Below are 21,341 nucleotides of genomic sequence, written 5' to 3'. Positions count from 1 at the left end.
CAAATTAAAAAACAACTAATCCATCTTAATTAATACTCCAAATTGGGATTAATCAGAGATTAATCACAATTCTTTAATCAATCAGAAATTAATCACAATTCTTTAACAATTATTTTAAAATACAATTTGATTAATCATTTGCGAAGATGAACTCATAACTCATCCCTCTAACCACACACCACTGCTGGTGAAGCCACCACCTTTCTTTGCCACGTAGACAAAGAAATGTATGACAATGCTATACTTACGGCAACCAAGATATACGAAAATCATCTCTGTGTTTAAGGACGCCACCTGAATGAAGGTATATATGGTGGCAAGTCAATAATCTTGAGGGAAATGAAATCATTGTGACTGAACGAGAAATGAAATCATTGTGACTGAACGAGAGTACAATCTTGGGGAAGGAGAGGTCCCCCTTTACTTACTTACTTCCTTCAAAGGGGACCACCCTTTCCCTTCTACTGGCCCGTAGCGCAGTCTTGGAACAGCAAGGACCCCCCTTACCCCCACACACACACACATAAGAGGCCTCGGGGTCATATAATGATATACGAGAGCTATCGATTGGCAATTTTTTCTCCCAGAATGATACATTTTCTCGACGTTGGCAGAATGCGTTCGTCTGTGTTAAAGACGAAGGAGGATTAATGTTCCATAGGATTTCCAGTCGTGTTTATCCTGTACCTGGAACGGATTATTTATAGTTTCCAGAATTATGTCGTCCATTGAAGCTGGTAAAAAAAAAAAATTGGTAATTGGTCCATTACAATGTTTCACTCACACTTTCCTCTCCTACTGCCTCTCACACTATTTCTCACAGCCTCTCTCTCACTGCCTCTCTCACTCCGGCACCCCTGAGACGCTCTTGTTCTTACAGCTGTCTTACTTCCTCAAGCCCTCCCTGGAATGACTAGAATAACTCTCTCTCTCTCTCTCTCTCTCTCTCTCTCTCTCTCTCTCTCTCTCTCTCTCTCTCTCTCTCTCTCTCTCTCTCTCTCTCTCTCTCTCTCTCTCTCTCTCTCTTGCTACTGGGCACTTTATTTTCCCCTCCCTCCCCCCGTCCCTCCTCTCCCCCTAGCACTACACTCCCGCTCTCCCTCCCTCCCTCTCCCTGCTCTCCCAAGCCACCGTGACCCCCCCTCCCTCCCCCCAGACCACAGTGTAAGTCCTGCTCCCTCCACCTGTTGTCGTCTGCGTCGTAATATATCCCCTTTATCCTCTCTCTCTCTCTCTCTATCTCTCTCTCTCTCTCTCTCTCTCTCTCTCTCTCTCTCTCTCTCTCTCTCTCTCTCTCTCTCTCTCTCTCTCTCTCTCTCTCTCTCTCCTCGACCTTCCCCTTTGGCAAATACGAGTGTACGCGAGTGTGTGTGTGTGTGTATGTGTGTGTGTGTGTGTGTGTGTGTGTGTGTGTGTGTGTGTGTGTGTGTGTGTGTGTGTGTGTGTGTTCATGTGTGTTCATGAGTTTTGTGTTCTTGCGTGTGTGTGTGTGTGTGTGTGTGTGTGTGTGTGTGTGTGTGTGTGTGTGTGTGTGTGTGTGTGTGTGTGTGTGTGTGAGAATCTATATGTATAAGTGTATATGCGGGTTTGCATATGCATCTTATGTACGTGTACGTACACTTGTCAACACAGCGCCTATTCTGCCATCCAGAGAAGCACTCACTATCCTCTCCCCTTGTCGCCTTATATCACTATTATCATCACTATGCAAACCTCCCTTAATGATGATCATCATCACTATACATGAGCCCCAACCCCCCCTTGCTTCACCCTCCCGTCACCATGAAGGTGTAAGCCAACCTCACTCCTCAAAACTCCACCCGTGTCAGTCATCCAATCCAACCCATGCATGCTGGTTCAACTCCCCACATACACACACAAGAGAAAATAAAATCAACCAATAGCCCTCCCCACACACACACACACACACACACACACACACACACACACACACACACACACACACACACACACACACACCGACACACAAGTCTTTAGAGATAAATCATTTCACATTTCCTCCATACAAATCGTCCGCTCCACTCTAAGCCACGCCTCACCTGCCTTGTGACTCATCCCGGATGAATGTAAGGCCAATGAAGATGCTAGCAGGAAAGGGACACCCACCCACCCCACCCCACCTTTTCAGAGCAATCAGCGGCTACATCATAACTACAAACACATTATCACACAACGGAAGAAAAAACATTTCAATACGGCATTCCATTCTCTGTAGTATGTCTCCAGCCCTCCCGAAAACCCATGTCAAGTCTTGACCTAACCCCATCCCACGAACAGAAATTAAAATCTGCTTCCTTCTTCAACAACTTATTCTTCTAAGATACTTTCTTCTCACAAAACACACAGCGTTCCAAAGAGCATTCGTACATGTGCGATGACTCGACACACGTTAGAGCAACTTATCGAATATTTCTTTTAGTAAATGGACGTGAATGTAGATTGGTGAATGTTTCCTTATCCATGAACTTCAAAGCAGTTCTGACACTCGCCAGCACACAGAGTGAAAGACTCCTTGGCTGCCTACTCCTAGAGTGGGGGCTCTGGTTACAAGTCAGGAAGATGACGGTTCATAAGAGACTCCAGCTGTCTATTTCCCAGCTAAGATGACAGTCATATTGACGCTCCTCTTCCCGTAACCCATCGTCATAACATTACATTCACTCGGGGTTTGACATTTGTGGGTCAGAACAGAACAGAACAGCTTTGGAATCTGTTATGGTCCCCTTGTAAGTGACTGCGCACGCGCACGTGTGTGTGTGTGTGTGTGTGTGTGTGTGTGTGTGTGTGTGTGTGTGTGTGTGTCTGTGTGTGTGTTTGTGTGTGTTTTAGGTCTCAGAAGCATTAGCCTCGAGCTCTGTCTGAGGCAATCTCAGCTAATAGTCTAATCTAACGTAATGAAATCCAGTCTGGACACATTAGATTATGTGCCGGCAAACTTACCCTTGGCGGGAGAGATGGTGGGGAAAGCATGACTGTATGTTTTTCTCTGACCAAGTTAACACTACCATTGTCTCATGGTACCATTATCACCATTCGTATACCATTGGCTCATGGTACTATTATCACCATCCATCTCCTACCATTGTCTTATGGTACTATTATAACCATTCATATACCATTGTCTCATGGTACCATTAATACTATTATAACCATCTATCTCCTATTATGTCTCATGGTACCATCCATCTCCTACCATTGTCTAATGGTACCATTATCACCATCCATCTCCTACCATTGTCTTATGGTACTATTATAACCATTCATATACCATTGTCTCATGGTACCATTAATACTATTATAACCATCTATCTCCTATTATGTCTCATGGTACCATTAATACCATTATAACCATCTATCTCCCGTCTCATGGTACTACCATAACTATCTATTATCGATCATATGGTACGCAGCTTTGGAAACAGACCTTACGCCACTACCCACAAAGGTTAATGGTTATCTTGTACCCCTCCTGTAGTGGCCAGTTAAATGCCACTGCTGTTATATTAGCTGTTAATGGTGCTGTTCGAGCTGTCTCGTATTGTTCCTAATGCTGCTGTTTCCCCAGCCACAGCTCCGCTCGCTATACGCTGTTATCCCTCGAAGCCGATCTGCTGTGTCTGCTGTGTGGATTGGCAGCAGCTCACACCTCCACCTAAGTGTCTGCTGATCATACTAAGCCAGTCTGCTGTTTCTCCTGTGTGTGCATAGACTAGAACTACTGATGGTGTGTCTGCTGTACGTACCGCCTGCTGTTTCTGCTGCGCGTTCAAGCCACTGCTGTTTTCCTTCGGAACTCCAGCACTGTTTCTGCTTCACAGACAACAGCCACTGGTGCTGGGGGCTGTTTCTGTTTACTGTTACGCGGTGAGTGGCTGGAAGTCCAGGACCTTGTGACTAAGGGAACGTAAGAACGCCCAGCCCTTCGTCAGTAGAAGCAAGCCACGACAGTGTAAGACACCAGGATCTGTGATCACTCCACTCCACTTACGTTCATCTGTGATCACTCCACTCCACTTACGTTCATCTGTGATCACTCCACTCCACTTACGTTCATCTGTGATCACTCCACTCCACTTACGTTCATCTGTGATCACTCCACTCCACTTACGTTCATCACTCCGTATATCTTCGTCGTACCCTCCTTGTGCGTCAGACCTCACAACGACGCAAGACGTAAACAGACCTTAATCAAGGCGTATTATACACACTGAGGGATGCGCAGTTAATAATTAACGCCTCTCTGCTTCGTGTATATAATACAATTGTCCGAATTGCGTATCCGTCTTCATGAATTTAGGTTGTATATTGCCTCACTTCCGTGGGTGGTGTACTGGTCGCTGGGGGGACGTGTTTTAACTGTGTTCGGGGTGACGTCATGCGTAAAATAATGCGAATCCGGATTGTTTATCTTTACAAAAACGTAGGTCGTTGTAACGTTTCGTCCAGTGTGTGTGAAGTTAGTGTGAAATATTTTGAGGAGTGTTTGAAATGATGGTGAGAGAGGAGATGGGTGGGGGGAGGAGAGGATCAATGTCTAACCCGGATTTGATGATGTTTAAGTGATTTAAGGAGAGAGAGAGAGAGAGAGAGAGAGAGAGAGAGAGAGAGAGAGAGAGAGAGAGAGAGAGAGAGAGAGAGAGAGAGAGAGAGAGAGAGAGAACTTGCCTGCTTGCACAAGCAAGGTAGATGGGTGTGTGTTGGTGTGTGTGTGTGTGTTGGTGTGTGTGTGTGTGTGTGTGTGTGTGTGTGTGTGTTGGGGTGTGTGTGTGTGTGTGTGTGTGTTGGTGGGGAGGGAAAATCAACACATATTAGAATCTCCTGAGCGAAAAAAGTCTTGATCATTTATATAAGCCAACCAGTAATTAAGGTTAATTAGGCCAAGTAGGAAGACTTTAATGAAGAGGATGAAGAAGACATTGGTACAGAGGTGAAGGAAGTGTGAAAGGAGCCAAGGGAGGAGGGGGGCGTGTCCTCCCAAACCTCGATCCAGCGAGAATGAGTAGGTTAGACTCATGCTTGAAGCAAGAATCATGCAATGCGTCATGATCTATGCATGGGAGTTTCCCTTACAGCTAGACAAGATGACCCCTAATGACCCAGGTGTTGACCCCCACCTGGACGGGGTAGGGTGACCCAAAAAGTCATTGATTTAAGGTCATAATAAAATGGTCAGGTTAGAACAATGTGTGGACATCAGTAGTCCCAGCTTTCTGTAGTCCCAGCTTTCTGTAGCCCCAGCCTTCTGTAACCCCAGCCTTCTGTAACCCCAGCCTTCTGTAACCCCAGCCTTCTGTAACCCCAGCCTTCTGTAACCCCAGCCTTCTGTAACCCCAGCCTTCTGTAACCCCAGCCTTCTGTAACCCCAGCCTTCTGTAGCTTGGAGGTGATCCTGGAAGGTGATGGGATGCTTGAGGTGTTCCTGGAAGGTGATGGGATGCTTGGAGGTGTTCCTGGAAGGTGATGGGATGCTTGAGGTGATCCTGGAAGGTGATGGGATGCTTGGAGGTGTTCCTGGAAGGCGATTGGACGCTGGGGTGTTCCTGGAAGGTGATGGGGTGCTTGAGGTGATCCTGGAAGGCGATGGGACGCTTGGAGGTGTTCCTGGAAGCCGATTGGACGCTGGGGGTGTTCCTGGAAGGTGATCAGAGCCAGAGAGCGTGGTTCAGGGAAGGAGAAGAGTCGGTGATTAGCGAACCATGTTTTTGAGGTTTGTTTTGAAGGGGGGGCTGGGCTGGGGGGGGTCATCAAGTTGGACGACCCAAGTGCGGAAGTCGGGGACGAGGAGGTGAAAATCCCCCACATATACACGAAGGAAATGTGATGTCATACACCAAGTTTGATATGAGATGAACTATCCATAATAATCTATGTCTTGCTCAAGTGTGTTTTGATATAGAGTGAAAAATACAATGAGATTTAGATAGAAATATAAATTTATGTCTCGCTCAAGTGTGTTTTGACATAGAGTAGAAAATACGATGAGATTCAGATAGAAATATAAATCTATGTCTTGCTCAAGTGTGTTTTGACAGTGAAAAATAGGATGAGATTTAGATAGAAATATAAATCTATGTCTTGCTCAAGTGTGTTTTGATATAGAGTAGAAAATACGATGAGATTTAGATAGAAATATAAATTTATGTCTTGCTCAAGTGTGTTTTGATATAGAGTAGAAAATACGATGAGATTTAGATAGAAATATAAATTTATGTCTTGCTCAAGTGTGTTTTGACATAGTGAAAAATAGGATGAGATTTAGATAGAAATATAAATCTATGTCTTGCTCAAGTGTGTTTTGATATAGTGAAAATAGGATGAGATTTAGATAGAAATATAAATTTATGTCTTGCTCAAGTGTGTTTTGACATAGTGAAAAATAGGATGAGATTTAGATAGAAATATAAATCTATGTCTTGCTCAAGTGTGTTTTGACATAGTGAAAAATAGGATGAGATTTAGATAGAAATATAAATTTATGGCTCGCTCAAGTGTGTTTTGACATAGTGAAAAATAGGATGAGATTTAGATAGAAATATAAATCTATGTCTTGCTCAAGTGTGTTTTGATATAGTGAAAAATAGGATGAGATTTAGATAGAAATATAAATCTATGTCTTACTCAAGTGTGTTTTGACATAGAGTGAAAAATAGAATGAGATTTAAATAGAAATATAAATTCTTCTGAGGTGGTGGTGAAGTTCTTACAAAGGACTGACTTTGTGTATCTAAACCGAGCGAGTGTCTTTGAAGTCCCAGCAGGAACTTCATGACTTTGAATGCAGTCTGTGCCGAGGGGAAAATATTCCTCACAGCATTTGAATGTGAATTAAGCTTAATACCTTTGCGCCACTGCAGAGAAAGGGACTTGATCTTTCATCCCTCGTAATAATAGCAGTGGCAATGCTAATTACCCCGAGGTCGCTGGACGCCCTCGTCCTAATCAAGGTGGGGAAGTGCAGTGGTGAGAGGAGGAGGAGAAGAAGAAGGAGAAGAAGAAGAAGGAGGAGGAGAAGAAGAAGAAGAAGAAGAAGAAGAAGAAGAAGAAGAAGAAGAAGAAGAAGGAGGAGGAGAAGAAGAAGAAGAAGAAGAAGAAGAAGAAGAAGAAGAAGGAGGAGGAGAAGAAGAAGAAGAAGAAGGAGGAGGAGAAGAAGAAGAAGAAGAAGAAGAAGAAGAAGGAGGAGGAGAAGAAGAAGAAGAAGGAGGAGGAGGAGGAGAAGGAGGAAGAGGAGATGAAGGTCCTCTAAATTTTTGTCGGCTCCTTGATCTAGAGTAAAGTTTTAATCACTTTCTGTAGCAAGGACGGGGAAGATGAAGAGGGGGGGATATGGACTTGTGAGTCCCAGAGGAAGAAAATTCTTAGTTTCTTTTTTTTTTGGGGGGGGGGAGCTTATGGCTCCTTCTGTTTTTGGTAAGGTTACGCAGGGGAATTAGTTGACATCATCACAGAGGTAAAAAAAGAGTGGTCGTTGCTCGAGGGACGATCTACTAATTTCTTTATCTTTATGTAAAGAATTTATCTCCTGAGGGATCTAGAAAAGGGACGTTGATAGACTTGGCGCCACTGGAGGGCATGCGAAATCCAGAGGACATAAGAACTGGCCAGATGTGGACATGGTTTTTACACTGGGAGCACCACAACCGACTCCCTTCCTGGAAGACAGATGGCTTAAAGGGGATGGCTATGTTGATGGAAGAGAAGATGAGCATAAAGCTAAGTGTGCGGGGGATAGAGACCACTCACCCCCCATGATAATTCAATTTGACTGAGGCGTTCAGTTAACTCTTTCATTGTGAGTGAAGGGAAGTAAATGAGGCAGCTAAAGCAAGATAACTAAAGGATTGTAAACAAACGTATTAGAATCCAGTTACGAGAACGTGAGGCAGCTAAAGCAGGATAAATAGAGGAATGTAAACAAACGTATTAGAATCCAGTTACGAGAACGTGAGGCAGCTAAAGCAGGATACCTAGAGAAATGTAAACAAACGTATTAGAATCCAGTTACGAGAACGTAAGTCTGTGACGAAAGACTTGGGAGTTCTACCTGGGTTACGTTAGGGGCGCAGCCTCCAACTGACGTTACACAGGAGTTACCCTGACGGAGGGGTAGTTAGTACATGGGGTCAGGTATCCCTCCTGGCCATCATTACACCCACTACACTCACGGAGACACACTTGATATACACCTAACTTTAGTAAAGTGATTCAGTCCAACCCTATGTAGGTCCGATACATACACATACACCCACATGACGGTCGTCTGGTGTTGCCAAGAGAGTGTAAAATAGATGGTAGAAGATTAGACGGGTATATGTGTAGAGTTACCTGCATGTGTAGGTGTCGAGAGAAGAGTGACACATACATACACCCACATGATGGCCGTCTGGTGTTGCCACGAGAGTGTAAAATAGATGGTAGAAGATTAGACGGGTATATGTGTAGAGTTACCTTCATGTGTAAGTGTCGACAGTGTGTGTGTAGCTCTCCCATCTGTAGCAGGGCACCACATGGTAAGGACCTGAATGTCGGTACAGAGGACAAGGTAGGACGACCAGCGAAGACAGATGGCACATCGTGGATGACATATGGCTCTCCCACGTCCCCCCAAAGCTCTGTGAAAGAGAGGCTTTGAGACGCCCGTCAGGAGGGCGCGCGCGCGGGGGTGGAGGAGGATGAGGAGGACCTCACCGTCTATCACAAGGGGCCAGACAGAAGGGGAGGTGGCTTGGCTCACTGACCCAGACGTCACGAGAACACAACACCATGATGAAGGGCGGCTTGGACGTCCACCTTCGTCGGGTCATGACGGAGTAATGAGAGGGTCATTTGAGACGATTGCTATTATCTTGCCCTTCTTAAACCCTTTAATAACCTGGATTTTCGTCCCTATGGAAGCGTATTTAGCACACTGGCAATACTCTATTACGTAGTCAAAAGCCGCAATAGACTCACCCATGAACCACAGGATCAAGTCAAGTACACGGAATCGGATGCCACACAAGTAACTTGATGATCCGACCCTGACGAGAGTTTATATATGATTATACCGCGAGGCGCCCGCGTCCCACAGCGCTAAGCCATTATGCACGAGTAAACATCGGCCACAGAGCTTTAGAAATATAATGGGAAGATCCACCTTGTGCAACATGGGGAGCAGATACGAAGCCATGGAAATTGGACATCCCTTCTTTTAAACCAGCAGCTGGGGATGAGGGCTTGTCTGTACTCATCCCACTCCACGGAAATGTGAAAGAGAATCATTAAACGTGAATAAATATATGAACAGGTATCCTGTCCAAGACTAGATATGGTTCGATGGGCAGGACTTTGGTCAACAATGGAGAACATAATAATCACAAATCAAGCTCACTTACACTTGGCATATCTCAGATACCTTGACATATAAGGGATCAATTGTTGCTGTTCTGTGTCATACAGCCAACGAAGACTCTCTGAAGAGCGTGTTGGCATGAGTAGGAAATGTATATCAGTCGTGCATATAGCGGTTAGTGTTGTTAACTAGCGTTGCTACCCAGCGTTGTTAACTAGCTTTTTTAACTAAGAGCGTTGTTAGCTCTGTTGAAGACCTCGCCTCTGGGTGTATAAGAGATTTAGTGAATGATCTCGTTCGGTGTTCTGTAGTTTGACTGCATTTTGTTTGTCCAAAGAAAGGAGAGCTTCTGTGATGTGAAGGTGCTCAGTGTCTTTTATTGTGCCGACGACGTCATTTTTGCCGAATTTAAACATCAGTCATGTTGTGAGCTTGGCTTTATGGTGGTTTTCGCAAGTGCGACTTACACTGATCTTCTTGGTAGTGTAAAGTGTTAAGTATAGAAAGGATTCAAAGGGGTTAACTTCAAGTCCATACTACGACGCATCGTCATGCTCAAAGGTCGTACCGTCGTGCTCAAGGGTCGTACCATCGTGCTAAAATATTACCATCGTGCTCAAGGATCGTACCGTCGTGCTCAAGGGTCGTAACGTCGTGCTCAAGGGTCGTACCGTCGTGCTCAAGGGTCGTACCCTTGTCCTCAAGGATCGTACCGTTGTGCCGTTGCGTTTAAGGGTTGTACCGTTGTTCTCGAGGGTCGTACCGTTGTGCTCACGTACTCCCTTTATGCTCAAGGATCTTACCGTTGTGCATACGTACCGTTGTGCACAAGGATCCTACCGTTTTGCTACAACAACAGGAGAAAAAAAAAAGGCCAAAGGTCAATTGTCCAAAACCCTATCGTATTTTTCTCTCACAATCTCAAGTCTTATGGTGGCTGTGGCCATCCAAAGCCGTTCGTTAGCCCGACGTCAGTTGGTAAACAGGTCGTAAAGTCGTTTGGGGGTAACTTACAGCCCTCGTTAAGTTCCAATCTAGATCCCCGTTGTTCCGCAAGGACCTGTGATTCAGCTTTAGTGTCCAGCTGAAACTGGGGTGAGAGAGAGACCCGCCTTCCTCCCCGCCTTCCTCCCCACCTTCCTCCCCGCCTTCCTCCCCGCCTTCCTCCCCACCTTCCTCCCCGGCTGGTGTGTGAGGGGGTGGCATGCTGCGTGGCCATCCTCTTCCCTCCTCATTATGAGGATAAATGCTTCAGTTATTGTCTAACAGTGTCTGGCTTGAGTCTATATACATCGCCTCATTATGTCTGGCTTGAGTCTATATACATCGCCTCATTATGTTTGGCTTGACTCTATATACATCACCTCATTATGGCTGGCTTGAGTCTATATACATCGCCTCATTATGTCTGGCTTGCGTCTATATACATCGCCTCATTATGTCTGGCTTGAGTCTATATACATCGCCTCATTATGTCTGGCTTGAGTCTATATACATCGCCTCATTATGTTTGGCTTGACTCTATATACATCACCTCATTATGGCTGGCTTGGCTCTATATACATCGCCTCATTATGTCTGGCTTGGCTCTATATACATCGCCTCATTATGTCTGGCTTGGCTCTATATACATCGCCTCATTATGTCTGGCTTGGCTCTATATACATCGCCCCTAAGGCTGAATTATTCTTGGCCAGCAGATAAGAAATATCATAGACAGCAATGTTTATCACTGCCTTAGAAAACAAAGATTATCACTGCCATAGACAGCAATGTTTATCACTGCCATAGACAACAGTCATTTTATCACTGCCACAGACAACAATGATTTTCACTGCCATACACAGCAGTGATTAAACCATTACACTTTGAGAACCCATTCAATCAGAACAGGACTAATTCACCATACGACCCAGCCTTCTCTCACTGGGACCCATCACTCTCCCATCTTATTACCCATCCCATGATGGTTGGTGGACGAAAACATCCCACAGGGTTCCTAGAACATCTTCCCCCTTGAACATGACAAGCGGTGGTGCTAAAGTTCATCCTTAACGTGGACAAACTTCAGGATACACTTGTAAATATCCATGTAACAGTTGCCGTTTTGACTGGAAATGAAGCAGATCTGTTCGCTGAAACACAGAATTCCGTTGTGGTCCGAGTTGATTGATCTATTCTCTCTCTCTCTCTCTCTCTCTCTCTCTCTCTCTCTCTCTCTCTCTCTCTCTCTCTCTCTCTCGCTGGTATCCTGTGTGGCAGGCCATTGGTTGACCCAGGGATTCCTTAACGAGGTATTGTCTTGGTTCCACACTGCGTGACCTCGAGCTAGATTTGACACACCCCCGGTTTCCGTGGGAGTGTATTGTATCGGCTCGACACCGTGTGACCCAGGCCAAACGCCATAGCGATGATGGAAGGGGCTATTCGAAAACTTCAGGTATAAATTGAGTTCCTTCTCGTAAGTCATTCGCATAGATCAAGAAGATCTACGGTCAGAGGACGAAACTGCATAACAGGACAATGGTAACATCATCTCATTCCAAGAAGTTTCCTCTGAAATGTTCTCTTCTACTAAGCTATATTCTTATCAATAGGAGGAATCTTCTCCTTGCTCCTGCTTCATCTCCTAGCTTCTTAATCAGCCTTCCTTTGAGACACAGTGTCAAATGCTTTCAGGTAGTCCAGATACGAACCATCCACCCAGCTTTCTCATTCTCCTCCCCAAAAAAAATCTCACTGTTTTAGAAAATGAGGAGGTTCGTTACACATGATCTACTTTCCCCCAAAACTGTATTGTTCTCAGGTAAATTCTCTTTTTCTGTAGGAAGTAAATCCATCTGGTTCTTGAAATGATCTTTTCCAGTCTCCTTACAGGCCACAATAAACATGGAGTCCAGTCCTTAATTCAGTGCCTTTTCTCACCTTCCTCTCTCATAGAAAGGCCAAACGTTGGCCCTTTCTCACTCACTTAGCGCTTTTCCTTTCTCCAGCAACATCTTGAACATATTTCAGGTGTTTTTTTTAAGTGTATCTGAACACACCTTGACCTCATATAGCAATCCCTATATTGGTCAGAAACCTTTCGTAATGTGTTCATGTCTTTTCTCGCCTTATCTCATTGCTTCTAGGTTCACCACGGGGTAACGAAAGGGTCATTGATTGAAGACGATTCGAATCATCAACTTGCCTTCTTCAATCCACAGTAATGGCTTGGCGCTTCGTCCCAATTGGTGAGTGTTAAGCTCACACTCAGGCTCCACCTCATCCTATTCGGTGTATTGAACGCCGGGGCGACACAATTCTTCTCCTACAGCAAAATATAAAAAAAGAAAACACTTTCGAACTCGTCATTCATTTCTTTAATGTATTTCAACGTCATCTACAAACTCTACCTTCTTAATCCCTTAACTTGATCACCTACTCTATGAACTGACATTCTTTTTTTTTCCCCCCTTGATAGACATATGAAAAAAACTGATGCACCGTCTCCCGTCTTGTACACAATAGTCTTGTCTTTTCAAAGTCTGTCTTTCCTCCTCTTCTCTCTCTCTCTCTCTTCTTGTCTTCCCTATACTCGTCCCTTTGGTTTTCCTCCACCTTTCAATCTCGCGCTGGTTTGAGTGGAGCTTATACCCTGGCTAAAGCACATCTCGTGTCTTATTTCCCCTTTGGCATCTTTTTATCAAACTGTTCCTCCCACTTTCGCAACCTTGCCATTGGGGGCTAGAGACGTCCACATTCCACCTCCTTCGATGGCAATTCCAGTGAGCCATCACGTCTCAGTGTGTCAAAGATCTTGCCCACCAAACTCTTATCTCCCAGTTCGTACTCCTCTTCATTTATTTACATGTAGTTTATTTCTATTTACATATATTTTCACCTCCTCTTTATGCTCTTTGTTTCATCTATGTTTACGCCTTCATTTACAGCTTAATTTTTACATGTTTGAGCTTTACATGATCACTTTTTTTACGAAGTGATGTGTCAGTCCTGATGGTTGTAATGATTACAGTATTATTAGAAAGGGTCATACACTCGTGTGGCCACGCCCCTTGACCCGGCACACACACACACACACACACACACACACACACACACACACACACACACACCAGGTACTCGCTCATCATCCGCAAAGGAAGGATGAACAGCTTGGGTTATGTGTGTGTGTCGACTGACTGCCTATTTTGATCCTTGGTTAAAAACCCTAACCACTACACCACGAAGGCCCCCCTGTGTGTGTGTGTGTGTGTGTGTGTGTGTGTGTGTGTGTGTGTGTGTATTCTCTCGAGAACTGAATACATCCCCGTAACAGACAGGTTTAAGCAACCCTAATTAACTTGAAGCCGTACCGAACATAATAAACACAATATTTTCTTTCCCCGATGTTCATGTTCGTATTGGGAACACAGACCTATTTATTTTCCTCTCTTTTTTCTTTTTAAAGTCTAATCACCAAAGCGAATTTCGCTAAGCGCTGGAAATAAGTTTATTCTAATTCACTGGCTGATTTTACGAAGCTGAAATACGTACTCTCGTAATCAATGTTATAGGACATAGTTACGACATTTTTACAGTGAATCTGTAATTACCTGTTTTCGTAAATTAACTTCAGTAGGGACCATAACCACACAGACCAATTGTCCCATAACTACACATACCAATTGTCCCATAACTACACATACCAATTGTCCCATAACTACACATACCAATTGTCCCATATCCATACTATTAGTACCATACCCTCAGACGTGTTAGGCATTAGAAACCCATTCCCAATGTGATGACACACATGCCCACCCCAGAATCACATGGATATATATAAACTCATTGTCACATAGTGCATGGGAACGCGCACCTTCATAGAACATACAAACCTTCAACAGCCAGGATCGAACCCGGGACCTCTGTGCAACAGGCGGGAATGCTACCGCCAGGCTATGGGCCTGGTTTATAGGAAATAACTATTCGAATACTATGTACTCGAATACCCTTCGTCTCATGTTGGTGAGCAACGGGGTCTACACCGGTTATTTCCCAACAGGCTCACATAGCCAGATGATAGCATTTTACCGAACCTAACTGTACAACGCGGAGGTATATGAATACGAATAAAGTGCATAGAAACGCGCACCTTCATAGAACATATAAACCTCCAACACACACACACACACACACACACACACACATATATATATATATATATATATATATATATATATATATATATATATATATATCAATTTCACATAAATGGGTACATATGTACTTACCTCTCTATCATATGCCTTAACACATGTGCGAACGCACGTCACATCCCAAGTGTTATAAGTTTTCTGCCAGGATAACCCAGTCACGTCGCTCGTTTACAAGTCACGACGCAAACAAGCCTGCGTCATTTACATATCACCACAGCGGCTAGTTCAACACCATCGCTTCGCTAGGGGTCGAACATGGGAACAAGAGATGGGATTGATCACAATAACCGATAAGCCACGGGGGTAAACCACGTCTGTGTGTAAACAGAACACACACTTGAGCTTGTAAACACAAGACCCACTTAACATTCCCGTTCATCAGGATGTAAACACAAATGTAAATTGCCCCAACGCCTTTGGCTCTCACTTGTTTACTTAGACTGTAAACACTACGTTGCAAAGTTTGGCAGAGACGTGTGTCACTCGGGAAAGCCTCGCAAATGTCTGGTGCAAACACTAAACACGAACACAACTCACGCAAACACACACACCTCCCAACTCCACAACACATTAGGGTATTTATTCGACAATATTATGATCGTTGGCAACTGTAGACGATTCAATGTTGCCAGATGATGTTCCTTGAATTTTTCTTTTTCTCTCTCCAAACACAGCCACCGTTTTTAAGAACTAGTTGTAGAGTTTTGTCCGATACATTTTGGATTTGTTATGTGTGATTTGAATTCCGTATTGATCGAAGTCTTAGCGGGATGAATTATAAACTTTATTGTTGTTCTTCTTCTTCTTGTTTTTGATTCTTGTTTTCTTATGGAATTTGGTCTACCTTGAGGTGATTAAAGTCGTGTTTACAGCCCTCGAAAGAATATCAACAAAGGAATGAGTTTCTGTGTCTATCTGTCTCTCTGCCTATCTGCCGACTTGTCCATCTATCTGTCAATCTATCCATCTGTCTACTGAGGCTAAAAGCCCCCTCAGTCATTGGGACTGATTTGTATATATTCTCGAACCCCAGAGTCAAATTCTGGCCTAAGGTACAGATTCTTACACTTCGCAATGTGGGTCAAAGGGACTTTTCTCTCTATATATTAGGTCATTAGAAAGATAACTCAACGTTTTGACGAGAAATATCAAAATCAACATCCCATTTAGAAAGATAACTCAACGTTTTGACGAAAAATATCAAAATCAACATCCCATTTAGAAAGATAACTCAACTTTTTGACGAGAAATATCAAAATCAACATCCCATTTAGAAAGATAACTCAACTTTTTGACGAGAAATATCAAAATCAACATCCCATTTAGAAAGATAACTCAACGTTTTGACGAAAAATATCAAAATCAACATCCCATTTAGAAAGATAACTCAACTTTTTGACGAGAAATATCAAAATCAACATCCCATTTAGAAAGATAACTCAACTCTTTGATGAGAAATATCAAAATCAACATCCCATTTAGAAAGATAACTCAACTCTTTGATGAGAAATATCAAAATCAACATCCCATTTAGAAAGATAACTCAACTCTTTGATGAGAAATATCAAAATCAACATCCCTTTAGAAAGATAACTCAACTTTTTGACGAGAAATATCAAAATCAACATCCCATTTAGAAAGATAACTCAACTCTTTGATGAGAAATATCAAAATCAACATCCCATTTAGAAAGATAACGTTTTGACGAAAAATATCAAAATCTTAAAGACTTAAAAAAAAAATTGATTTTACGATTTCTGTTCCTGCTAATTAAGCAGAGGAGGAACCAACACATTAGCTCAAAAACATCCATTTCCGCTACAAATGACGTAGCCACTATTTAGCCTTCGAACCAATCACAGGAGGGGCCATAGCCGGGTAATTGGCAGTCGTGACACTTAACGAGGCCATTCAGTGAAGAGTTCGGAGGCAGGGCATTGTATCATACAGGTCAACAAGCGAGAAGATACAGAGAGAGAGAGGAGGGTAGAAGAGGGGTGGGTGGGTGGAAGAAGGCATGGTCAACAAGGCTGGGAACTGTGGTCTTGCGCCCCCAGACCAAACTAGAAGTGAGACATGGGAAGGTTCACGTCTTTATAGTCAAGATCTAGATCAACTTAGTCCTTAGGATGGTTGAGATAGTTAGGGGGGAGTGGAGGAGGAGGAAAACGAATATATATATATATATATATATATATATATATATATATATATATATATATATATATATATATATATCCATGATCGACGTCAATGTCAATCAAATAGGGACGCTGTTCGTCATCATCATCATTAAACTTTGGAAATCGATACAGATTTCAAATCTTACGAGGCGAGGCACCCCCTTCACACCCCATCCCATCCCCCTTCACCCTACCCCCTTCACCCCACCCCAGCCCCTTCACACCCCATCCCATCCCCCTTCACCCTACCCCCTTCACCCCACCCCAGCCCCTTCACCCCACACCCCATCCCCCTTCACCCTACCCCCTTCACCCCACCCCAGCCCCTTCACCCCACACCCCATCCCCCTTCTTTTTTTTTTTTTTCTTCTAATTACGAGACTGGAGAATAAAGACGTGGGGGTGGGTAGGTAGGGGAAGGTTAGAGACAGCTCTGTGTGGAGCAGATGAGGGACGAGAGTCGATTAGAATCTAAGAGACGAGGGTGGAAGGTCTTGTATAATGTGAAGACCCGAGGGGGGGTCCTCGCTGAGCGATGGTAGGGTCGAGGGTCTTATTATTACTCTCCTTGTCGCCCACGTCTTGCTCGACCTGTTTGGTCGGGTCTGGTGGTGGGTCTGCTCTACCTGTTTGGTCGGATCTGCTGGGTCTGCTCTACCTGTTTGGCAAGGGTCTGCTGGGTCTGCTCTACCTACCTGGTAGGGTCTGCCACATCTACTCTACCCGCCTGGAAGGGTCTACCAGATCTGCTGTACCTGCCTGGTAGGGTCTCTCATGTCTGCCTGGTAGGGTCTCCCAGATCTGGTGTGCCCTGTACCTATACACGGAGCTCCACACTACGTAAACACCAGCTCACCACCACCATCACGATAGATACCCTTCCATTCCACATCTCCTGTACAGTACAACACTCCACAGTCGATCAATCCACTCTGACCCTCCACCCACAATACAGGAAATCCACCTCCACACTCACCCACACCACTCCATTCCTCCCTACATTCTTATCATCCATGCTTCCATCTCGTCATCCAACTTGGACAAAAGGCAATCGCACAGACAGCAAATGTCATCTATCCATATCTATCCCCCGGTGATCTGCAGGTCCCTCCCTTCAACTCAAGAGATAAGCCAATTGCTTACATTTCCTCCCTTATGTTCACAAAAGGGACACGCTCCTCCTAGCCCCACACGCCCTAGCCTCCACTTCCTTCACAGCAAATAATAATCAAGAGACTTTAATCTTCATCATATCTCTAACCCAGGCAGCCACAGCGTAAAAGCCAATTCCTCCGTCTCTCTCTGTCTGTCTCTCTGTCTGTCTCCCTCCGTCTATCTCTTTCGTGCCTCTGTCTCTCTCTGTCTGTCTGTCTGTTTGTGTGCCTCTCTCTCTCTCTCTCTCTCTCTCTCTCTCTCTCTCTCTCTCTCTCTCTCTCTCTCTCTCTCTCTCTCTCTCTCTCTCTCTCTCTCTCTCTCTCTCTCTCTCTCTGTTTGTTTACCCCCATTCATGGCAATTATCTTGTAGGTCGAAGGTCCCTTATCTCCCACTCTGGACTGAGTTCCTTGTCGACTGTATATCTGTGCCATCTTCTGTGCCATCTTCGTTGTAACACAAATTACCCTCTTGACATTTCTCTAAGTCCCCTTTTTCAGTATTCTTAACATCTGCATTTGTAAATGATTTACATTCAACTCCTCCTGATGATCTTCCTCCTCAACATCATCAATGTAAATCGTCAATATATGTTCAAAGTGACCTTAAAACATTTACATTTACAGCTCTCGTCTCGTCATGAATGTAAATGCCTTGTGATAATAGCCAGGTTAAAACGCTGGATAAGTGCATTTCCACCTCCCTCTACCTAACTCTGTGCTAATGCAAAGTTAATCCCTTCCCAGATTATGGACAAATTCACCAAGCATCCTTGACTTAACTCCCTAACCTTGTATATTTTTCCCTTCCACGCTTTCGTATATATATTTCCTCCACGTAGCTATTATCACCATACACTCTCTCAGCCTCAATAAAGCATTTATTTTTCAGTAAAGCATTTATTTTTTTTTCCTTGCTTTTACGTACGTGTGCACACCGTGTCAGTACAGTAACGAATTGTCTCTGGTCATTTTGGGGCCTTGAGTACATTCTCTCTCTCTCTCTCTCTCTCTCTCTCTCTCTCTCTCTCTCTCTCTCTCTCTCTCTCTCTCTCTCTCTCTCTCTCTCTCTGAGTGTCTATTTGGCTCATAAATTCCTTAGGGTTGAGGACTTAAGCCTCTTCATAATCCATATTCAAAGTCTTTTTTTTATCTGTCTTTTGTCGTGATTTTGACGTATCTATGTTCATAATGCCATACGAATTAATGTTCTAAACTACTGCTCTACTAAATTGTACGTTCATGTGCCATCCAGACGCTTGTGCAGTTCACAGGGAGGGAAACTGGATTTAAGAACACGTGAAACTGGTAACATATTCATAGAAGAAATCTATGAACACGAAGGGTTTATACAAAAATGGTCTAGAACACACGACGTAACAGGAATATACAACGAAAGAGTCGATATAACGTCTCTTGTTCACTATACGATCGCTAAAGGGTTCATCTACGGCTATCAGATCCCAGTCCCATCTGTGGGAACAATGGGATGGTAATGGGATTCTAATGATATGATACCCGGAAAAACCACATGAAGCTATTATAATGCCAATCTGATCTGCATTCAATATATATATATATATATATATATATATATATATATATATATATATATATATATATATATATATATATATATATATATATATATATATATATATATATATATATATATATATATATATATATATATATATATATATATATATATATATATATATATATATATATATTCCAATGAATCCACGGGGAAAATGAAACACGATAAGTTCCCAAGTGCACTTTCGTGTAATAATCACATCATCAGGGGAGACACGAGACAGAAATATAAGTCAGTTGATATACATACATACTTACATACTTTACTTACTTTACTTTACTTACTTACTTACTTTACTTTACTTACTAAAAGCTATTTGTTGTCATGTGTGAAATGAAATGGCATGTATGTGAGCCAGGGGGAAAAACAAAACAAGAGACATTTACCCAAGCCAAAGAAGTGAAACTCAACAGCCACTGAAGGGAATAGTCATTGCGCAGCCTTCATTAACCCTCTCAACACTTAGGGAAAAAAGGAAAAGCTAGAGAGAAAAAAAACAAAGAAAAAGAAACAGAAGAGACTGAATATGGTAACATTCTACATGGAAACCCACTTCACAGAATCAACCAACTCTCCCCAAACTCATCAGTTTACAAAGAAGGCTCTCTCTCCTCTTTTGTTTTTTTTTTCACTCTCACAAGAGGATGTCAGGAGTCCTGAATGTCCAGGAGGGGGATTGAGGATTGTGGGAGGTGGTGTTCGAACGTACCCACTCTCCAAAGGGCGTCTTTTCGTTTCCACACTTATACCCTCAGTGGCAACTGCAGACCTGGAGTTTTGAAGTGCTGGATACGGAACTGGGCCAAAAAAAAGTATTGAATCCCACTGTAATATGATTGTGGATAGTTTGGTGTGCCGTTAGAGACGTGCTCTGTTAATCAGCTTGAACTGTTCTGTTTTTCATCAGCAACAGAACTGGAAGTTTACTGTTGTAAACGAAATAGGAGGAGGAGGAGGAGAAGAAGAGTGAGGTTTTCCAATGGAGATCATTTCAGCGTCAAGGATCTTCTACCAACAGATGAATGCGTTCTTCCCAGGCATCATCCTGTGGTGATATTTACCCCGACTAATTTATAAAGAAAAAAAAGGACCTGGATTATCCTGGAATTGACTTCCAGTGGTCTCTGATCTGCTAGTTTACCCTCGACCTTGAACTGGAAGAGGAGGAAGACTTTCAGGGGTGAAGACAGTGTTTACTGAACTATCATTTTAAGCGGAAGGTCGATGTCATGTACTTTTTTCCCACACAAACAGCCCTTCGCGAGATCATTTAAGGTTCTATCAGTCTATATATACAAGAAACGTAGGCCCCCAAAGACCACAGGACATAGAAAACAAAAGCACATCTATGTTCCTCAGAGACCCGATACAAAGACAGAATTAAACGACTTCGCATAGATTCTCGGAGACTCTAAATCCCACACCTTTACTGCATAGATTCACACACTTGAATTATGTCACTTAAGCCACTCATCTTCTGAAAGGAGTGATGCAAATTACGTGGGTTTGTTAACTTTTCATCCTTGGCTTTAAACCATTTCATCATCGCAAGAGTTTGAGGAACCTAATCATAGGGTCAGATGGAGTTCAACTCAGAAGCTAAAGGAATATAGACACGAAGGAGTTAGTTATTCATTTAAGTATTAAAAAGATTGATGGAGATTGGTGTATGATCTTGGTTCTTATACCATGAGAAATATTAAGAACAAGGAAGAAACTGGAGATAATTGTGTGAGGGGAACTTATCCCAGGCCAAAAATTTTAGATTTGTGAAGGTGAAAACATCAGACTGGGGAAATCAATGTCGAAATAAGTTTATAACTTAAGATACAGCTACGAATTTTAACCTCAATTAC

This window comes from Panulirus ornatus, chromosome 71 (genome assembly GCF_036320965.1).
Source record: "Panulirus ornatus isolate Po-2019 chromosome 71, ASM3632096v1, whole genome shotgun sequence".
In the NCBI taxonomy this organism is placed as follows: domain Eukaryota; kingdom Metazoa; phylum Arthropoda; class Malacostraca; order Decapoda; family Palinuridae; genus Panulirus; species Panulirus ornatus.
This window is presented reverse-complemented; position numbering follows the sequence as displayed.